The 16,767-nt window shown below is 44.3% G+C and overlaps 1 protein-coding gene across 4 annotated transcripts in view; it reads right to left on the bottom strand.

Annotated features, from left to right (window-relative positions):
* Window positions 1-16,767, bottom strand: part of LRRC4B (leucine rich repeat containing 4B) — a 220,551-nt gene that overhangs the window by 29,077 nt on the left and 174,707 nt on the right. For 3 of the 4 annotated variants that reach the window (XM_073570020.1, XM_073570021.1, XM_073570022.1), the window contains one exon: window positions 15,770-15,855. The exons of the other annotated variant lie outside the window; for it this stretch is intronic. The gene's annotated coding sequence lies outside the window, so the exon portion shown is untranslated. The remainder of the gene's footprint in view (window positions 1-15,769; window positions 15,856-16,767) is intronic. 4 annotated transcript variants of the gene reach the window in all.

The raw sequence follows: 16,767 nt of genomic DNA, 5'->3' as shown, positions 1-16,767 counted from the left end.
ACCAAAGAGCTGTCGAAGGACACCAGAAACAAAATTGTAACCCTGCACCAGGCTGGGAAGGCTGAATCTGTAATAGGCAAGCAGCTTGATGTGATGACATCAACTGTGGGAGCAATAATAAGAAAATAGAAGACATACCAGACCACTGATAACCTCCCTCAATCTGGGGCTCTACGCAAGATCTCACCCCGTGGGGTCAAAACGATCGCAAGAATAGTGAGCAAAAATTCCAGAATCACACAGAGGGACCTAGTGAATGACCTACATAGAGCTGGGACCACCGTAACAAAGGCTACCATCAGTAACACACTATGCCACGAGAGACTCAGATCTTGCAGTACAAGACGTGTCCCTCTGCTTAAGCCAGTACACATCCGGGCCCGTCTGAAGTTTGCTAGACCAGAAGAGTATTGTGAGAATGTCATACGGTCTGATTAAACCAAAGTAGAACTGTTTGGTAGAAACAAAACTCGTCGAGTTTGGAGGAGACAGAATGCTGAGTTGCATCAAAAGAACACCATACCTACTGTGAAGTATGGGGCTGGCAACATCATGCTTTGGGGCTGTTTCTCTGCAATGGGACTGGGATGACTGATCCGTATACATGAAATAATGAATGGGGCCATGTATCATGAGATTTTGAGTGCAAACCACCTTCCATCAGCAAGGGCATTGAAGATGAAACGTGGATGAGTCTTTCTGCATGATAAAGATCACAAGCACACCGCCAGGGCAACAAAGGAGTGGCTTCATAAAAAGCATATGAAGGTCCTGGAGTGGTCTAGCAAGTCTCCAAATCTCAACCCCATAGAAAACCTTAGGAGGGATTTGAAAGTCTGTGTTGCTCAGCGACAGGCCCAAAACATCACTGCTTTAGAGGAGATCTGCATGGAGGAATGGGCCAACATACAACCAACAGTGTGTGCCAACCTTGTGAAGACTTACAAAAAACGTTTGACCTCTGTCATTGTCAACAAAGGATATATAACAAAATATTGAGATGAACTTTTGTTTATGACCAAATACTTATTTTCCACCATAATTTGCAAAATAAATCTTGCCAAATCAGACAAGGTGATTTTCTGGATTTGTTTTCTCATTCTGACTCTCACAGTTGTGGTCTACCTATGATGTCAATTACAGGCCTCTCTCATCTTTTTAAGTGCGAGAACTTGCACAATTGGTGGCTGACTAAATACTTTTTTTCCACCACTGTATATACACTGCACAGTACCACTCCTCCTGTCTTGTGTATATACACTACACTGCAAAGTACCAATTCTCCTGTCCTGTATATATACACTGCACAGTATCACTCCTCCTGTCCTGTATATACACACTGCACAGTACCACTCCCCCTGTCCTGTATATATACACTGCAAAGTACCAATTCTCCTGTCCTGTATATACACTGCACAGTTCCACTTCTCCTGTCCTGTGTATATACACTGCACAGTACCACTCCTCCTGTCCTGTATATATACACTGCACAGTACCACTCCGTCTGTCCTGTATATATACACTACACAGTACCAAGTCTCCTGTCCTGTATATATACACTGCACAGTACCACTCCTCCTGTCCTGTATAGATACACCTCCTCCTGTCCTGTATAGATACACTGCATAGTACCTCTTTTGTACAGTATATATACACTGCTCAGTACCACCCCTTTACCTGTCCATTGTGAGGTACAATATGCAATTTTCCTCATCTCTTACAGCAACATATGACAGGGTAGTAAAAAGCATTATCAACTTTTAAGTGAGATTTTTTTTTTTTGTGTAAATTTTCACTTTACTCTAGTTTTCTGCTGAAAAATTAAGATTTTCATAAGTTGCGTGAGCATCTTCAGAAATGTAAAATGATAAACTTTTATTAGACAGCAGTTTTACTCTGAGGAAGATGACACTAGGTTGGTTAATTGCAGAAAGATGAATTTATGTGAGAATATAAAATAAGCTATAATTGCTGATAACAGGTTCATGACGGGAGATGATGAGTTTTTGCAAATTATGGTGAATTTAGGAAACATTATTATAGTAAAAGTGTGATGTGAAGCATGATCACATCACTGTCCTCTCCACAATCATTCTGCTCTCCTCAACACGGCCACATCACTCTCATCACCATGATCAGTTTACTTTAACCTCCATAGACATTTTGCTTTCCTCTCCGTTATCACATCGCTCTACTCTCCATGTTATCACATCAAATCACTCTCTATTCCACATGATCACATCACTCTCTTCCAATTCATCACATCACTCTCCTTTCCACATGATCACATCACTTTCCCCTCCACATAATCACATACTCTCGTCCTTTCCATAATCACATCACTCTCTTCCCCACAGTCATTTTGCTCTCTTCATAACGACTACATCACTCTACTCCCCATGATCAGTTCACTTTAACCTCCATAGACATTTCACTCTCCTCTACAGTCACTTCATTCTCATCTCCACACTCACATCACTCTCTTCTTCACAATCATAACACTCTCTTCTCTACATGATCACATCATTCTCCTCTCCACATGATCATATCACTTTCCTCCAGTCCATGATTGTGTTACTCCATTCTTCTTAGTCATATCATATCACTCTTTTATTCTACATGATCATATCACTGTCCTCTCCACATAATCACATAACTCTTCTCTACACATGATCACATCACTATCCACTCTCCATGATCACATTATTCTACCTTCTCTCCACATGATCATATCACTCTCCTCTCCACATAATCACATCATTTCTCTATACATGATCACATCACTCCCCACTCCACATGATCACATCAATCTCCTCTCTATATAATCACATCACTATCCTCCCACTTGATCACTTAACTCCTCTCCACATGATCACATCACTCTCATCTCTCTCCCCATGATCACATTACTCTCCTCTCTATATAACAATCACATCACTGTCCTCTCCATATGATCACATAAAGAGATGAGCAAATATTTCAATGTTCAGATCAGATTAGGATCGCCAAATTTGCAATATTTGATGAATTATTTGTCGAATATTTGCCGAACATAGCCTAAACGCCATTAAAGTCAATGGTAGGCAAGAACAAAACGCATACACAGCACCTTCACATGGGCCCCAAAAATGCAAAGACACATCAAATTAGGGGCAGACACCAGGAAAGTGGCCTCAATTCACCCACAGTACAAATTTTAGCAATCAGACATGCATGAGGTATCAGGGTCTGGTCAGAGTCTGGGTCAGTATTTACAGTTTTGAATTGATCATCAAATTAAGACGAGGTAGGAGAGGAATCGGTGAAGGCCTACTGTGCTGGGAGCCCTGATACCACATGCAACAGCTCAACGTGCTTTCATGCTCTGTCAAACTCAGGTGGCACAAATATCATATAAATTTCGTAGACTACTATTGTCAGAAAAATCTAAGGCTAGTAACACGGGTAGTCGACTGAAAGGGAGCGGAGGCCTGCCGGTCTGCTGCTACAGGCAACACACATGAAGAAGACCCAACCTGGAGTCTACACATTTACAAAAATTAGTGGCAGACACCATTAAAGTGGCATCAATTTCACCACAGTAGAAATAGCATAATAGAGAGCGACACCTCTTATACTACAGCCAACCCAGCAGATGGAGAGACCCAATATGGAGTGTTCACATTTCAAACAATTAGTGGCAGACACCAACAAAGTGACATCAATTTCACCACAGTAGAGATAGTATAATAGGGAACAACATTTCTTCCACTACAGCCAACCCACCAGATGGACATCCAACCAGAAGTGTTCACATTTCCAAAAATTAGTGGTAGGCACCACTGAATTGGCATCAATTTCACCAGAGTAGAAATAATATAAGGGGGAGTGACCTCTCTTCCACTACAGCCAACACAACAGATGGACACCCAACCAGGAGTGTATAGATTTCCAAAAATCAGGGCCTATCCCCACAAAGTGGCATCAATGTTATGAGAGTAGAAATAGTATAATAGGGACCAATATGTTTTCCACTACAGCAACCTAGAAGATGGAGACCCAATCAGGAGTGTTCACATTTAAAATAGTTAGGGGCAGACACCACCAAAGTTGTATCAACTTCACCAGAGTAGAAATAGTATAATGGGGAGTGATATCTCTTCCACTATGGCCAACCCAGTAGATGGACCCCGAACCAGGGGTGTTCACATTTCCAAAAATTAGGGCCTGACACCACCGAAATAGCATCAATTTCACGAGAGTATAAATAGCATATTTGGTATTGATACGTCTTCAAGTACAGCCAACCCAGCAGATGGAGACCAACCATGACTTCATATTTCCACAAAATTGTGTTAACATCTGCAACAGCAGCAGTAACAGCAAGCACTGAAGCCACACTAAAGATATCACACAGTGCAATTACGCAAGATCAATGCAGCATACTAAAAACTTCAACATTGCCTAGTCTGTACAGTCTGTGATTGGGGTGCAAAAGTCCTTGGAGATCCATGACTTGTTCATCTTGATGAAAGTTAGGCGGTCTACACTTTCGGGTGACAGCCGGCTGCGCTTATCTGTCAGGACAGCACCAGCAGCGCTTAAGACACATTCTGAGAGAACGCTGGCTTCCAGGAATCATAAAACCTCCAAGGTGTGAGAGGCGAACTCAGGCCACTCACCCATTTTTGAAGACCATAATGAGAAAAGGTCCACACCCTCCCTGATGGTATTGATATTCAGTTCTAGATACTCCTGCACCATCTTCTCCATTAATTCACTACGTGTCCGACTTGGACTCTGTTGTGCTGGTGCGCAAGCTGGTCTAAAAAAAGTGTCAAAGGACTCACAGAAATTGCTTCTGCCACTTACACAACTGCTGCTGCTAACGTTTTGAGGTTGACGAATTGATGTGCCGGAGGTTGGAAGTTTAGAGCTGCAATGCACACTGTGTGCTATACTGCTGTCTTGGGGCAAACCTCTCTTAAGGTTGTGTAAAAGTGGGTTTGGATACTCTAGCATTTGCGGGTCCCTGTCCAGGGTGGGAAGCATCTGGCAAAATTTTGTCTTATAATATGGATCTAACTGAGTGGCAACCCAGTAGTCAGCACTATTTCGAATCATAAGGCTACTTTCACACATCCGGTGTGTGGGGTCCGGCGGCGTGCGGCGAAAAGCCGGGCCGCCGGATCCGGCCTGCAGCTGTGACACCGGATGTGTATGCGGCGACACATACGGCTCGGACAAGATTTAAAGGAGCCACAGGAGGAGGTGGACAGAGGCAGCCGCTGAGAGACAGCTGCTGAAAGGGAGGTGAGGGGAGGGGAGAGGAGAGGGGGGTGGAGAAAGAGACATGGGGGGTTAACACTTAGTGTCCAGGCGAGAGAATCTCTCTCTCTCGCCGGGCACTTGTGGGGTTAACCCCACAGAGAGATCTCTCTCTCTCACCCAGACACTGAGTGTTAACCCCACAAGTGCCGGCGAGAGAGATCTCTCACAAGTGTCCGGGTGACAGAGAGAGATCTCTCTCTCTCTCTCCGGGCACTTGTGGGGTTAACATTCACAAAGTCCGGGCATGCGCTGTGGAAAAAGCCGGTCCGGCGCTGACAAAAAACGTTGCAGAGAACGTTTTTTGCAGATGCCGGACGGCTAATTTTTGCCGTGTCCGGCAACAACCGGACACGACGCATAACCATCCGGCACGATGCGGCGACCATGAAAGCTTATGGGACAAAACCGGATCCGGTGCTGGATCCGGTTATGAAAAATTTCACCGCATCGTGCCGGATTACAAAAACCGGATGTGTGAAAGAGGCCTAACTATACGGGGATCATGTTGCAGATAGTACAGCAAGAAGGCACTCATAAGTTGGGCTCTTCCATGAGGTCCAAGCCCATGCTGTGTTGGTGGCTGGGTAACACTGATGCTTGTTTCCTCAGTCTCCTCCCGCCAACCATGAAAAACAAGAGGGGATGATTATCCTCTTCATCTCCTGACAGTTGCTCGCTCATCACCTTTTCCTCCTCCATTTGTTCATCAGATCTTGCACCTTCACTAACAGTTTGTCTGTTATCACCAGCCCCCCTCAATCGCAGTAATCCACCTTCCCTTGGCACCCGCCTGTGTGATGACAGTCTGGAACTTTGAGACAATTTTATCCCTTTCACATCTTCCTCTGCTTCTTCCTTTTCCTCTGGTTACCACCACCTCCTGTCGCAAGTTATTTAAGTCTGCTCAGGCATATAGATAACCAGAATAGTGTTGCTGATGATGGCATCAGTGCTAACCATCCTAGTAGCCATTTCGAAACTGTGCAGAAGGGTGCAGAAGTCCTTAATCTGTGCCCACCCCGTAAACGTTATATGCGCCACGTCCGTACTGTGTTGGTCCAGACTATACGACATTATATACTGAGTCAGGACTCGTGGCCGCTACCACAGTCGCTGGAACATGTGCAGAGTGGAATTCCACCGTGTCGGCATATCGCATTTCAACCTGTTAACTGGCATGGACAAAGACCCCTTTATCGATGCAAGTCAATGACCTGAGGGGTTCGAATGGTGGAAGTGAGCACACAGCTTCCTTGCTTTCTGTAGCAGCTCACCCAAGCCAGGATAGTGGGAGAGAATGCTGTACCACCAAGTTGAGGACATGAACCATGTATGGCACGTGTGTGAGCGTACCTCGGTGTAGGGCCACCACCAGGTTCGCACCGTTATCGGACCGGGCGTTCCCTGGATGCAGGTTCAGCGGAGACAGCCATTGCTCAAACTTGGTCCGGAGAGCTGTCCAGAACTGATCTCCCAGGCATAGCAATTATAACATTGCCTCATTGTGGTGAGCCCTTTCTGCACAGTATGGAGGTGGTGGGAATTCTGTTGGAACACGTGTCTCATTAAGGCAGAGGTTGAAGGCTCAGGTGGAGGCCCTAGAGGAGGCAGACGCAGTGGAGGAAGTGTGAAATATAGAGGTTTGTCCTGCAAGCTTTGGGAATTCCAAGACTTGTGGAGCAGCACCTTTTCGCTTGCCTCCATAGCCACCGGAGTCAGGAGGATGTAACGCCCTTGGCCATGCTTACTCGTCCAAGTGTCTTTGGTGAAATGCACCCAGGCAGACATAGATTTAGTCAAGAATGGATGATGTATTTGTCACGGTCACATGTGTCTGGACGCAGCGAGTAAATAATAAAACGTGCAGCTGGATACGCCGCCTCCAACTGGCGAATTTAGGTATTACACGTTATACATACAGTAGTCTGGAAACCCCGCCTCCAGTAACGCGAATTTAAATAATAAAGGGGAACCTGGGCAACATTAACAATGGTGGGCCCTGCAATAGGGAATGGGGAAGTGGAGACCTCCTGTACTCCCCTGAGCCAGTGTCCCTACACTCCTAACGTTCCCTATGACGGTTCATAGGTGACGCACAGGAACCTAAAAACCCTAGCTCGCCCTGAACCTAAACCCTCACTAGGGAATAGGTCGGTGCGGAAACTAATCCCACCACTGCGTACGCTCCTAGCAACAGAGCCCACCACCTGTGTGCATTGTTGTGAGTTCATTTTCCCCTTCACCATTGAGGTCTGATGAACTCCCTCTTCTGGTGAAGGAAGGTAGTGAGGCTGATTACCAAGCACCTGGGCAGGATGATGATGACTGGGTGACGGGAATTACTGACTGGATATAAGGCAGCCGACGCCCTTCTGCCTTGCTGTTGATCTCTCTGAGGGATTCTAGGAGACCAGTCTGATTCCTGCTCCTCAAAAGCTAAGTTTTCTGTTCTACTTTTTGCATTTGTGTTTTGGTTTTGTTTTGCATTGTTTTTCTTGATTTCTGCCATTCCCTGCTGGGGTGAGCTGAATTCCTTTTTGCTCTGTCTTCAGAAAATACCTGAGTACTGATATAGTCTTTTTGAAGCCTAGCGTCTTCAGGGCTTTTTTCCCTATCAGCTATTGGCTCTTGTTTTGCTAGGGTTTTGGCGGATTACAGACAGCAGCTTTTCTATCCTGTCCTATCTAGTTAGCTTGGGCCCCATCATTTGCTCAGCCTATCTTTCTGTGTGAGTGTTTTTTCATCTTGCTTCACCGTCATTATATGTTGGGGGCTGCCTATTGCTTTGGGGTCTGCTCTGGGGCAGTTTAGATTTCCCTTTCTGTCTTTAGGCTATGTAGTTCTCCAGCTGTGATTGAGGGGTCTAGGGCACCGTAGGAACCCCCCACAGCTACTGCTAGTTGTTGTTGATAGGTTCAGGGGTCTGCAATCCGATAGCTGCCAACTTCTTTGGTTTTCTGGACTTAGCTAGTATTTCTGTTTTTGCCTCCTACGGTGACTCATTCATAACAGTGCATCTTCTCCTCCACCCGGATCCATCACCATAACTGGATCCTTCACCATAGTGCAGCCTTGGAGCAGAGTCCACCACCAATTGCAGAAGACCAGTAACAGAGTCCCAAAGATGAGTTCAGCTCCTGCCCAAAAAGTCAAGCATGCTTGAGTCCAGCTCTCAGCAACCAAGTCCCGCATGCTGAGTGCAACTCTCTCCACAGTCATCACTCCACCAAGCCATGCAAGCACTTCCTGCCGACACCATAAACTGTGACTCCACCACGCCATGCCAGCCCTTCTTGCAGACCACATAGCTGCCACTCGTCCCCTCTGGCTGGGCTGCGCAGGACTCATGTTCAGCTCCCTCTTTCACCCAGGCTTCCTTGTGAATGACTAACACACAATATCAACCACAGTCATCAAACACACCTGAACTCTTTTAAAGAGCCTCACACCTGATTTATAATTAAGTGCATATTAAACCAAAGAAACTAAAGTGCACTACCGCTCACCACCACCGGGGCAACTTAGAATGAACGACACCACGTGTAATAATTCTAATGGCCACCGGGGGCAATCAACTCACTTTGGCACCAAGCCAAAGGAAAAAAAAGTTCACTTATCCATTTAATCTGTCAGATCCACGCTGGATCATGACAGTATTCTATGACATGGTGGTGTAGCGCAGGTACAGCTTTCTTAGAAAAGAAATGGTGACAGGGCAACTGGTACTGGGGGACTGGGGTGGCCATCAGCTTTTGAAAACATCTGTATCTACCAGGTGGAAAGGCAGCATGTCTGTGGCCAACAGATTGGAGATGGTGGAGTTCAGCCTCTTAGCTTTGTCATGTGGTGTAGGAAGCAATATTTTACGTGACCACAACTGAGGGATCGTGGGCTGGCTGCAGTGATGAGAGAGGGCGGAGTACGGTGAATCACATGTTCATACATGTAGTAGTCAAATTATTGCACTTTTCTCCTCTACTCTGATCCAGATCAAACTAAAAAATTTGGGCATCGGTGCAGATGCTTTCCTCCTCTTGACTCTGTGAAGCTTTTGAGTACTATTCTGATGCCCATGGCATAGAATGTGTGAACAGCGTTTCAAACTCACAAATCTGTGGTTCAATACAGTCAGTTGGCCGGTTGGACGCGGTGGAAGCATGGAAGCAGGGATTAGAGTGCCACCTCTGTGGACTGTACTGGGTGTGATGTTGAGGTGGAGGAGAGGCCAATTGAAGCTGCGCTTGCCATCCACTCAGGCACATGCTCTTTCTGGGCCTCATCAACAAGGTGTAACGCTGTGCGTCTGCCAAAGATGGGTAGTGGAGTAACCTATCCAGTAACAGAAGTTGTCAGTTGCATTTGCATATGACGTGATGTTGTTGGTTCACTAGTGCTTTCACAAACATTACCACCTACCCCATATACACCTCGAACATCAAGAATAATCCCCCTTCCACCACAGCCTCGTTTTCCCCCCAGTAATGTTGCTCAGATAGTGTGGTAGGAGGACAGTATTAGCAACAAAAAAATGGATTTTTAACTATGTACTACTCTGCTCTACAAACAGCTGAATTTCAGCGGCACAAAATGACAAGGTGAAATATAGCTTGCTGAATCGCGTTAGTCACAGAAGAAAGAATTGTTTGAGTGTGGATGAGGCCTGTATGACAAAGAAAATGTGCTCAAAATAATTTCAAAATGAGATCTCCCCTACTGTATGATGTTCGTAACAGAAGAAATTATTTTTTCAGTGGATGAGGCCTGTATAAAATAGACTAGATGCTCCAAACAATTTCAAAGTGAGATCTACCCTACTGTATAACGTTAGCAAGCAAAGAATTTTTTTTTTTGCCTGTGGATGAGGCCTGTATAACATAGACTAGATGCTCCAAACAATTTCAATGTGAGGTCTCACCTACTGTAGAAATTAGTAACTGAGCAAATTTGTTTTTAGTGTAGATGAGGCTGTATAACCTAAAAGATAAGATGATATGATCCAAACAATTTCAAACTTGGATCTAGCCTGCTGTATCACGTTTGTAAAAAAAAAATATATGTATTTTTTATATTTGCAACAGCTCTGCACACACAACAATTTCACCACCAGAGAATTACAACGTGGGATATGGCGGTCTGTATCATGTTTAGCAACAGAATTTTTTTTTCTTTGAATCTGCATAAGCTATGCAGACAGTTGAATTTCACCACCACTAAATAGCAAGGTGAGATATTGCATGCTGAATCAGGGTAGCAACTGCCAAAAAAATATTTTTTTCATAACCAACAGCACAAATCACAGAACAATGTCACCACACCATAAAATAACAAGGTGACATATGTTTTGCTGTATCACTTTTAGCAAATGAAAAAATAAGATTTAGTACGCTATACTCGTCAATGGAGTACAATACCTGCAGTGCACAACACACTTTTATGAAATGTGCTCTGCTGTCTTTGTCTGTGGCCTTCAGTAATGGCGTAAAAAAAAAAAATCTGCTGGAAGGTCAACTTCACAGCCACCCAGGACATTAGCTATCTAAACTATCTGACTAAGAAACAACCACCTAGCTAACTAGCTAAAATCTATCAGCAAACAGTCCCAGCGTCAGGAGCAGCCTCTCTGGGCTGTTATAGTGTCAAAATGGCACTAAAACAAGATGTCAGCTCTTTATATTATAGTGTGGTTAATGGTCGCATAATCGATGGGATGTATGTGTCACAGAGGTGGCTTGTCTCTGTGATGTAAACCGGAGTATTTTTCTCTAGTGCATGAAAGCACTAAGATGTTCATTTGTTGCACATGGATCAGGGTTGCGGGTAGCTATGAGAGATGGCCGGGTCTGTCTACCCACATACCTCAGATGTGGTGTGGTTACAGCCTATTTAATGGAGGCTGTTGTTTGTCACATGGTCTGTGACTGGAGGCATGGAGGCTTCCAGTGTGGTTTTCTGCTGAGACACTGACCTGAGTGGACGGAGCAGCTGTGCTATATGAACTGTTTGTTTTTCTGTTTGTTTCCATTTTATGCCACAGAAGGCCATCTTTTATTTATGTGAACTTAAGCAGGTTTATGGAGCAAATAAACCTGATGGACATTTATATGAAAACCGCTTCCTGTGCTTACCTCAACCTGTGACCAAGTGAGTAAAACCTTACAATATGGCGAGGGACATGTGATTTCAGAAGCTAATTGCATAAGCCGTTGTGTCAGGACATTGTGGATGTTTCCTGCACCCCGATTGGCTAGCCGCAAGGTGCACAAATAAAGTTAGAAGAAAAAAAAGTTTACAAGTATGCCCTCCTCTGCGCTTTCCCCACCCCCTACCCTTATCAAAAACATGCCCCACACTGATCATACATCACCATTATCCTAGCCAAAGTGTTCAAAATACTTTAGTTGCAACGCAAATATTCTCCCGCACTTGTTACCAAATGTTTCCGATTTTTTAAATAAAATTTTGCTAGTGTTTCTGATCATGAATCCGAATGTGCCATATTTGTGCCAATTTTATGTTTAGTGATCGTTTTCCGAACAAATTCGCGCATCACTAATCACATAGCTCTCCACATGATCTCAGCTCTCCACATGGTCACATCAATCTCCTCACCACGATTATATGAAATCACTCTCCATTCCAGATGTTCATATCACTATATTCTACTTCATCACATCATTCTCCACATGATCACATCACATCACACTACTCTCCTTCTTCCCATAATCACATAACTCTCTTCCCCACAGTCATTTTGCTCTCCTCATGACTACATCACTATCATCCACATGATCTGTTCACTTTACCCTCCATAGACATTTCACTCTCCTCTCAATAATAACATCAATCTCCTCTACACAGTCACTTCATTCTTATCTTCACACTCACATCACTCTCATCTTCAAAATCACATCACTCTCCACAATCACATCACTCTTTTCCCCATGATCACATCATTCTCTCCACATGATCACATCACTCTTCTGACCACATGATCACATCACTCTCCTCTTCACAATCACATCAAGTTCTTCTCTAGATAATCACATCACTCTCCTCTCCACTTCATCACTCTCCTTTCCACATGATCACATCACTCTCCTTTCCACATGATCACATCACTCTCCTTTCCACATGATCACATCACTCTCCTTTCCACATGATCACATCACTCTCCTTTCCACATGATCACATCACTCTCCTTTCCACATGATCACATCACTCTCCTTTCCACATGATCACATCACTCTCCTTTCCACTTCATCACATCACTCTCCTTTCCACTTCATCACATCACTCTCCTTTCCACTTCATCACATCACTCTCCTTTCCACTTCATCACATCACTCTCCTTTCCACATGATCACATCACTCTCCTTTCCACATGATCACATCACTCTCCTTTCCACATGATCACATCACTTTCCTCTTCACAATCACATCACTCTTTTCCCCATGATCACATCACTCTTCTGTCCACATGATCACATCACTCTCCTCTTCACAATCACATCAAGTTCTTCTCTACATAATCACATCACTCTCCTTTCCACTTCATCACATCACTCTCCTTTCCACATGATCACATCACTCTCTTCTCCCCATGATCACATCACTCTCCTCTCCTCATAATGTCATCACTCTCCTCTCCACATAGTCACATCACTTTCCTCTCCAAATAATCACATCACTCTTCTCCACATGATTACATACACTGTTGTCTCCACATGATCACATCACTCTTATCCATATGTTCACATAACTCTCCTCTCCACATGATCACATCACTCTAATTCAAATAATCACATTACTCATCACTCTCCTCTCCATTTCACTATCCTCTCCACTTGATCACAACACTCTCGACTCTTTTCTACGATGAAATCAATCACATCACTTTTCTCTCCACAATCACATAACTTTCCTCCCTATAGTTATTTTGCTGTCTTTCTGGTGTTCACATCACTCTCCTCTGAATGATCAGTTCGCTCGATCCTCCAAAGTAATTTCACTCTCCATCCAAGATCATATCAGTCTTCTCTGCATGAACACATTGCTCTAATCTACATGGTCACTTCAATCTCCTCTCCGCAATCACTTTGCTCTCATCCGGGAATACTGGTATTATTTCAAAATTGCTTGGCTTTCTATTAGGGTACGCTCCCACTGCTGTATATTCTCTCGTGTGAGAGAATCAGGACGATTATGTCTTGCATTAGAGAATCACAGCACAGGTACAGACAAGACGGAAAATTTAATTTCTCCATCTTCTCTATGGTCTCTGTGCGTGTACATCAGATTGCACTCGGATGTCATCTGAGTGCAGTCTGATGTTTCACATGCAGCCACAGACTTGTATGGATGTGCGATTTGGTCATCAAAGACACTCCCAGCATGACTGTGCTCTCATGCCAGATCTGCAGTACCCCATAGTATAGCAATAGGCCAAGTGCTACATGATAAAACATTGCATAGCACTCGGCCGTGTGAGCAAGCCCTTTAATTAATTTTAATTATGTTGTTATAATTATAATTGGAGCAATCTATCAAGTTTTTATATTAATATTGAAGTGTGGATTAAATGCTGTAAAAAGCTGGTTATTAATAGTGTTGAGCGATGCCATCCGATATTGAGAATTATCGGATCAGATTGGATCGGCCCGATACTCAAAAAAGTATCGGTATCGCCGATTCCGATACCGGAAGTCCCATTCAAGTCAATGGGACAGAAATATCGGAATTAAAAAAACCTTTCTTTACTTGCACATCCAGTTCGGGAGGGGGGAAGAGTGTGGGCGGTGCGTGGGTGGACACTGTGCGTGTCTGTGCGGGCCTGCCGGGGGTCTGTACGGGCCTGCCGGGGGCTTGTGCCGGCTGCCGGGGGTCTGTACGGGCCTGCCGGGGGCTTGTGCCGGCTGCCGGGGGTCTGTACGGGCCTGCCGGGGGCTTGTGCCGACTGCCGGGGGTATGTACGGGCCTGCCGGGGGGCTTGTGCCGGCTGCTGGGGGTCTGTACGGGCCTGCCGGGGGCCTGTGCCGGCTGCCGGGGGTTTGTGCGGGCCTGCTGGGGGTCTTGTGTGTGTGCAGGCATCGTCCGATGGGACTACAAGTCCCATCAGGCGATGCCTGCTACAATGACAGTGATTGACACATTAGCCAATGATGGGACAGTAGTAGTCCCATCATCCGGCTAATGTGTTGAATGTAAAAAAAAAAAAAAAATATATTGCAGTATCGGAATGCTCAACACTAGTTATTAACCTTTATATGACTTGCCTTGGTCTGAGACCATCCAACTCTCTCTCCTGTAAAGAGGAAATTAAAATTGGAATCTGATGGATAGCAGATCCCCAGGCTTGCCTAAGAATGCGTAGGGTTACACATTTATGGTCCTTGTCTGCATGTGTCTCCGAGCTGCAAACAGACTGACGTGAGCTTCTTTGTTCCTTTCAAATTTTTATGAATATTGACGTTTTTATGAATGGCATAGATATGAAAGTTATATTTTCGGAGTCTTGACGAAATGGCGAACGTAAAGCATTTTGTTACATTATTGGATACTGACCATAACACCTTCAAATTAAATATCAATGGATATACGGATGGATGATGCTATCCATGCCATGATTCCTATCTATATAAAGGTAAGATCGTGATTGGAAATATGACAGTAATATCTCCCGCCTGGCACCTCCAGGGGTGAAGATATAGTAAAATATGGGAATCTCCTATTTTTTTAAGACTGAGGCACATCTCATGGTCGTCAGAAGACCAGCCCTGTTGCGAGTCACTGGAAGGGAGGTATGCGGGCTGGAGTTAATTAAATCAAATGACAAATTTTAGTCTTTCTCAGTCTTGGGAGATGCAGTTTACTGTAGTTCTCCCCTTCATAACAGCCAGAGCCAACCCTACGACATCAGGTTTAGTACAGTTCTTCTGTTTATCATTTTTACTTTAAGTAATTGTATATACTGTATTGTTTTGTCCATTTTGTAACACCTTTGTATATTTTTATAAACACTGCCTACTCTTTGGATTAAATACAGTATATAAAATGTAATAGCTCTGTTCCTCTTGCTCTATAAACTGCACCCCTGCCACAATATGCTATTTGTCAGGTGTCCAATCGGCCTGTATAAATGACTGGTGGTGGCAGCAAGTAGTTTTTTTTGTTATAGTGGAGCTGGCAGTGACTGAACTGGGGGGTATATACGGTATCTATATAGACTGCATGTGTTGGAAGGGATAGGGTTACCCTAACCCTAGGTTACCTTAAGGAGTATATACTATAGGCTCACTGTGAGTCCCCCCAATAACTGGCCTTGCACGGAAAACAGACGTGGTGTTGTATATCACTTGTCAATTGCGTAGTTGCCCTGATGATTGGACACGGCGGTGCTGCTCCCTGACATATTGGTGTACTTACTGACATGTGTTAGTGATGATCATTCATAGTGACTTACCTTGTATTTCTGGGGTTCTGTGGTTCTTCATCCCTCTCAATATTCAATGTACATGACAGTTCTGGAAGCTTGGTATTATCAAACTCCTACGGAAAATCCAAATATATGATTTATTTACATTTTCTACTTTTTTAAAAATATAAAAAACTTTGTTCTCTGGCAACTAAAGGACAATTAAATCTGAGGGGCAGCAGTGCTGTAATGACAAGTAGCAGAAGAGAAACTTGACAAACAGTTTAATGTTGTCAGTCAATGAGGGAATGCGGCATTCACCAAGAGAATCAAGATGGAGAACACAGTTCGTAGGCAGAAATGTTACAGTCCTCAAAAATAGGATGCGACGAAGCCTCCGGACATTGGGCAGAAACTTTCGGCTGGAGTTTTGTGCTTCAGGATTTATTTTACACTGGATCATAATTATGGAAGTATAGTCTTCCCTCCAGTACATGAAAAAGCTGCAACTTTCTAAGAAACGTTGAAGGCAAATATTTGCAATTCACTTCTGGTATCCAGAGGCTTCAGAGAGGTTTCTTAGCCCACCATTAGTGTAGGCCATCAATACCAGATCATTAGAAATCCAGCTCTCGGCGTCTGAACGATCAGTTGGTTGAAGACATCGCAACACTATCGTGTTTAATGGGAATCTGTCAGCAGCTTATTGCTATGTAATCCGAGACCAGTAGGAGATCGCGGCTGAAATTCAGATTTCAGGGATGTCACTTGGCAAAGTACGTGTTGTGGTGTAATAACCTTGAAGGATTTATCACTAAGAGACTAGCATTGCCAGATTAGTCCAGCAACTAAGCACCTCACTGTCTATGGACACTGTACACGGAGAGCCTTTCACAGCTCTGCTACATTGTAAATCTAGAAGCTCTGTCGGTGCCAGAACGGATGCACACTACATTAGGAGACACATCGCTGCATGCAGCTGCTTTTTGCCTACATGACGCTGCCCACAGGGGGATAGGAGAAACCTGCTGACAGATTCCCTTAAA

Source organism: Dendrobates tinctorius, unplaced genomic scaffold, assembly GCF_039654945.1.
Source record: "Dendrobates tinctorius isolate UK_male_01 unplaced genomic scaffold, ASM3965494v1 ptg000028l, whole genome shotgun sequence".
Classification (NCBI taxonomy): domain Eukaryota; kingdom Metazoa; phylum Chordata; class Amphibia; order Anura; family Dendrobatidae; genus Dendrobates; species Dendrobates tinctorius.
Note: the sequence above shows the minus strand (reverse complement) of the source record. Positions and strands in the feature narration are given on the sequence as shown.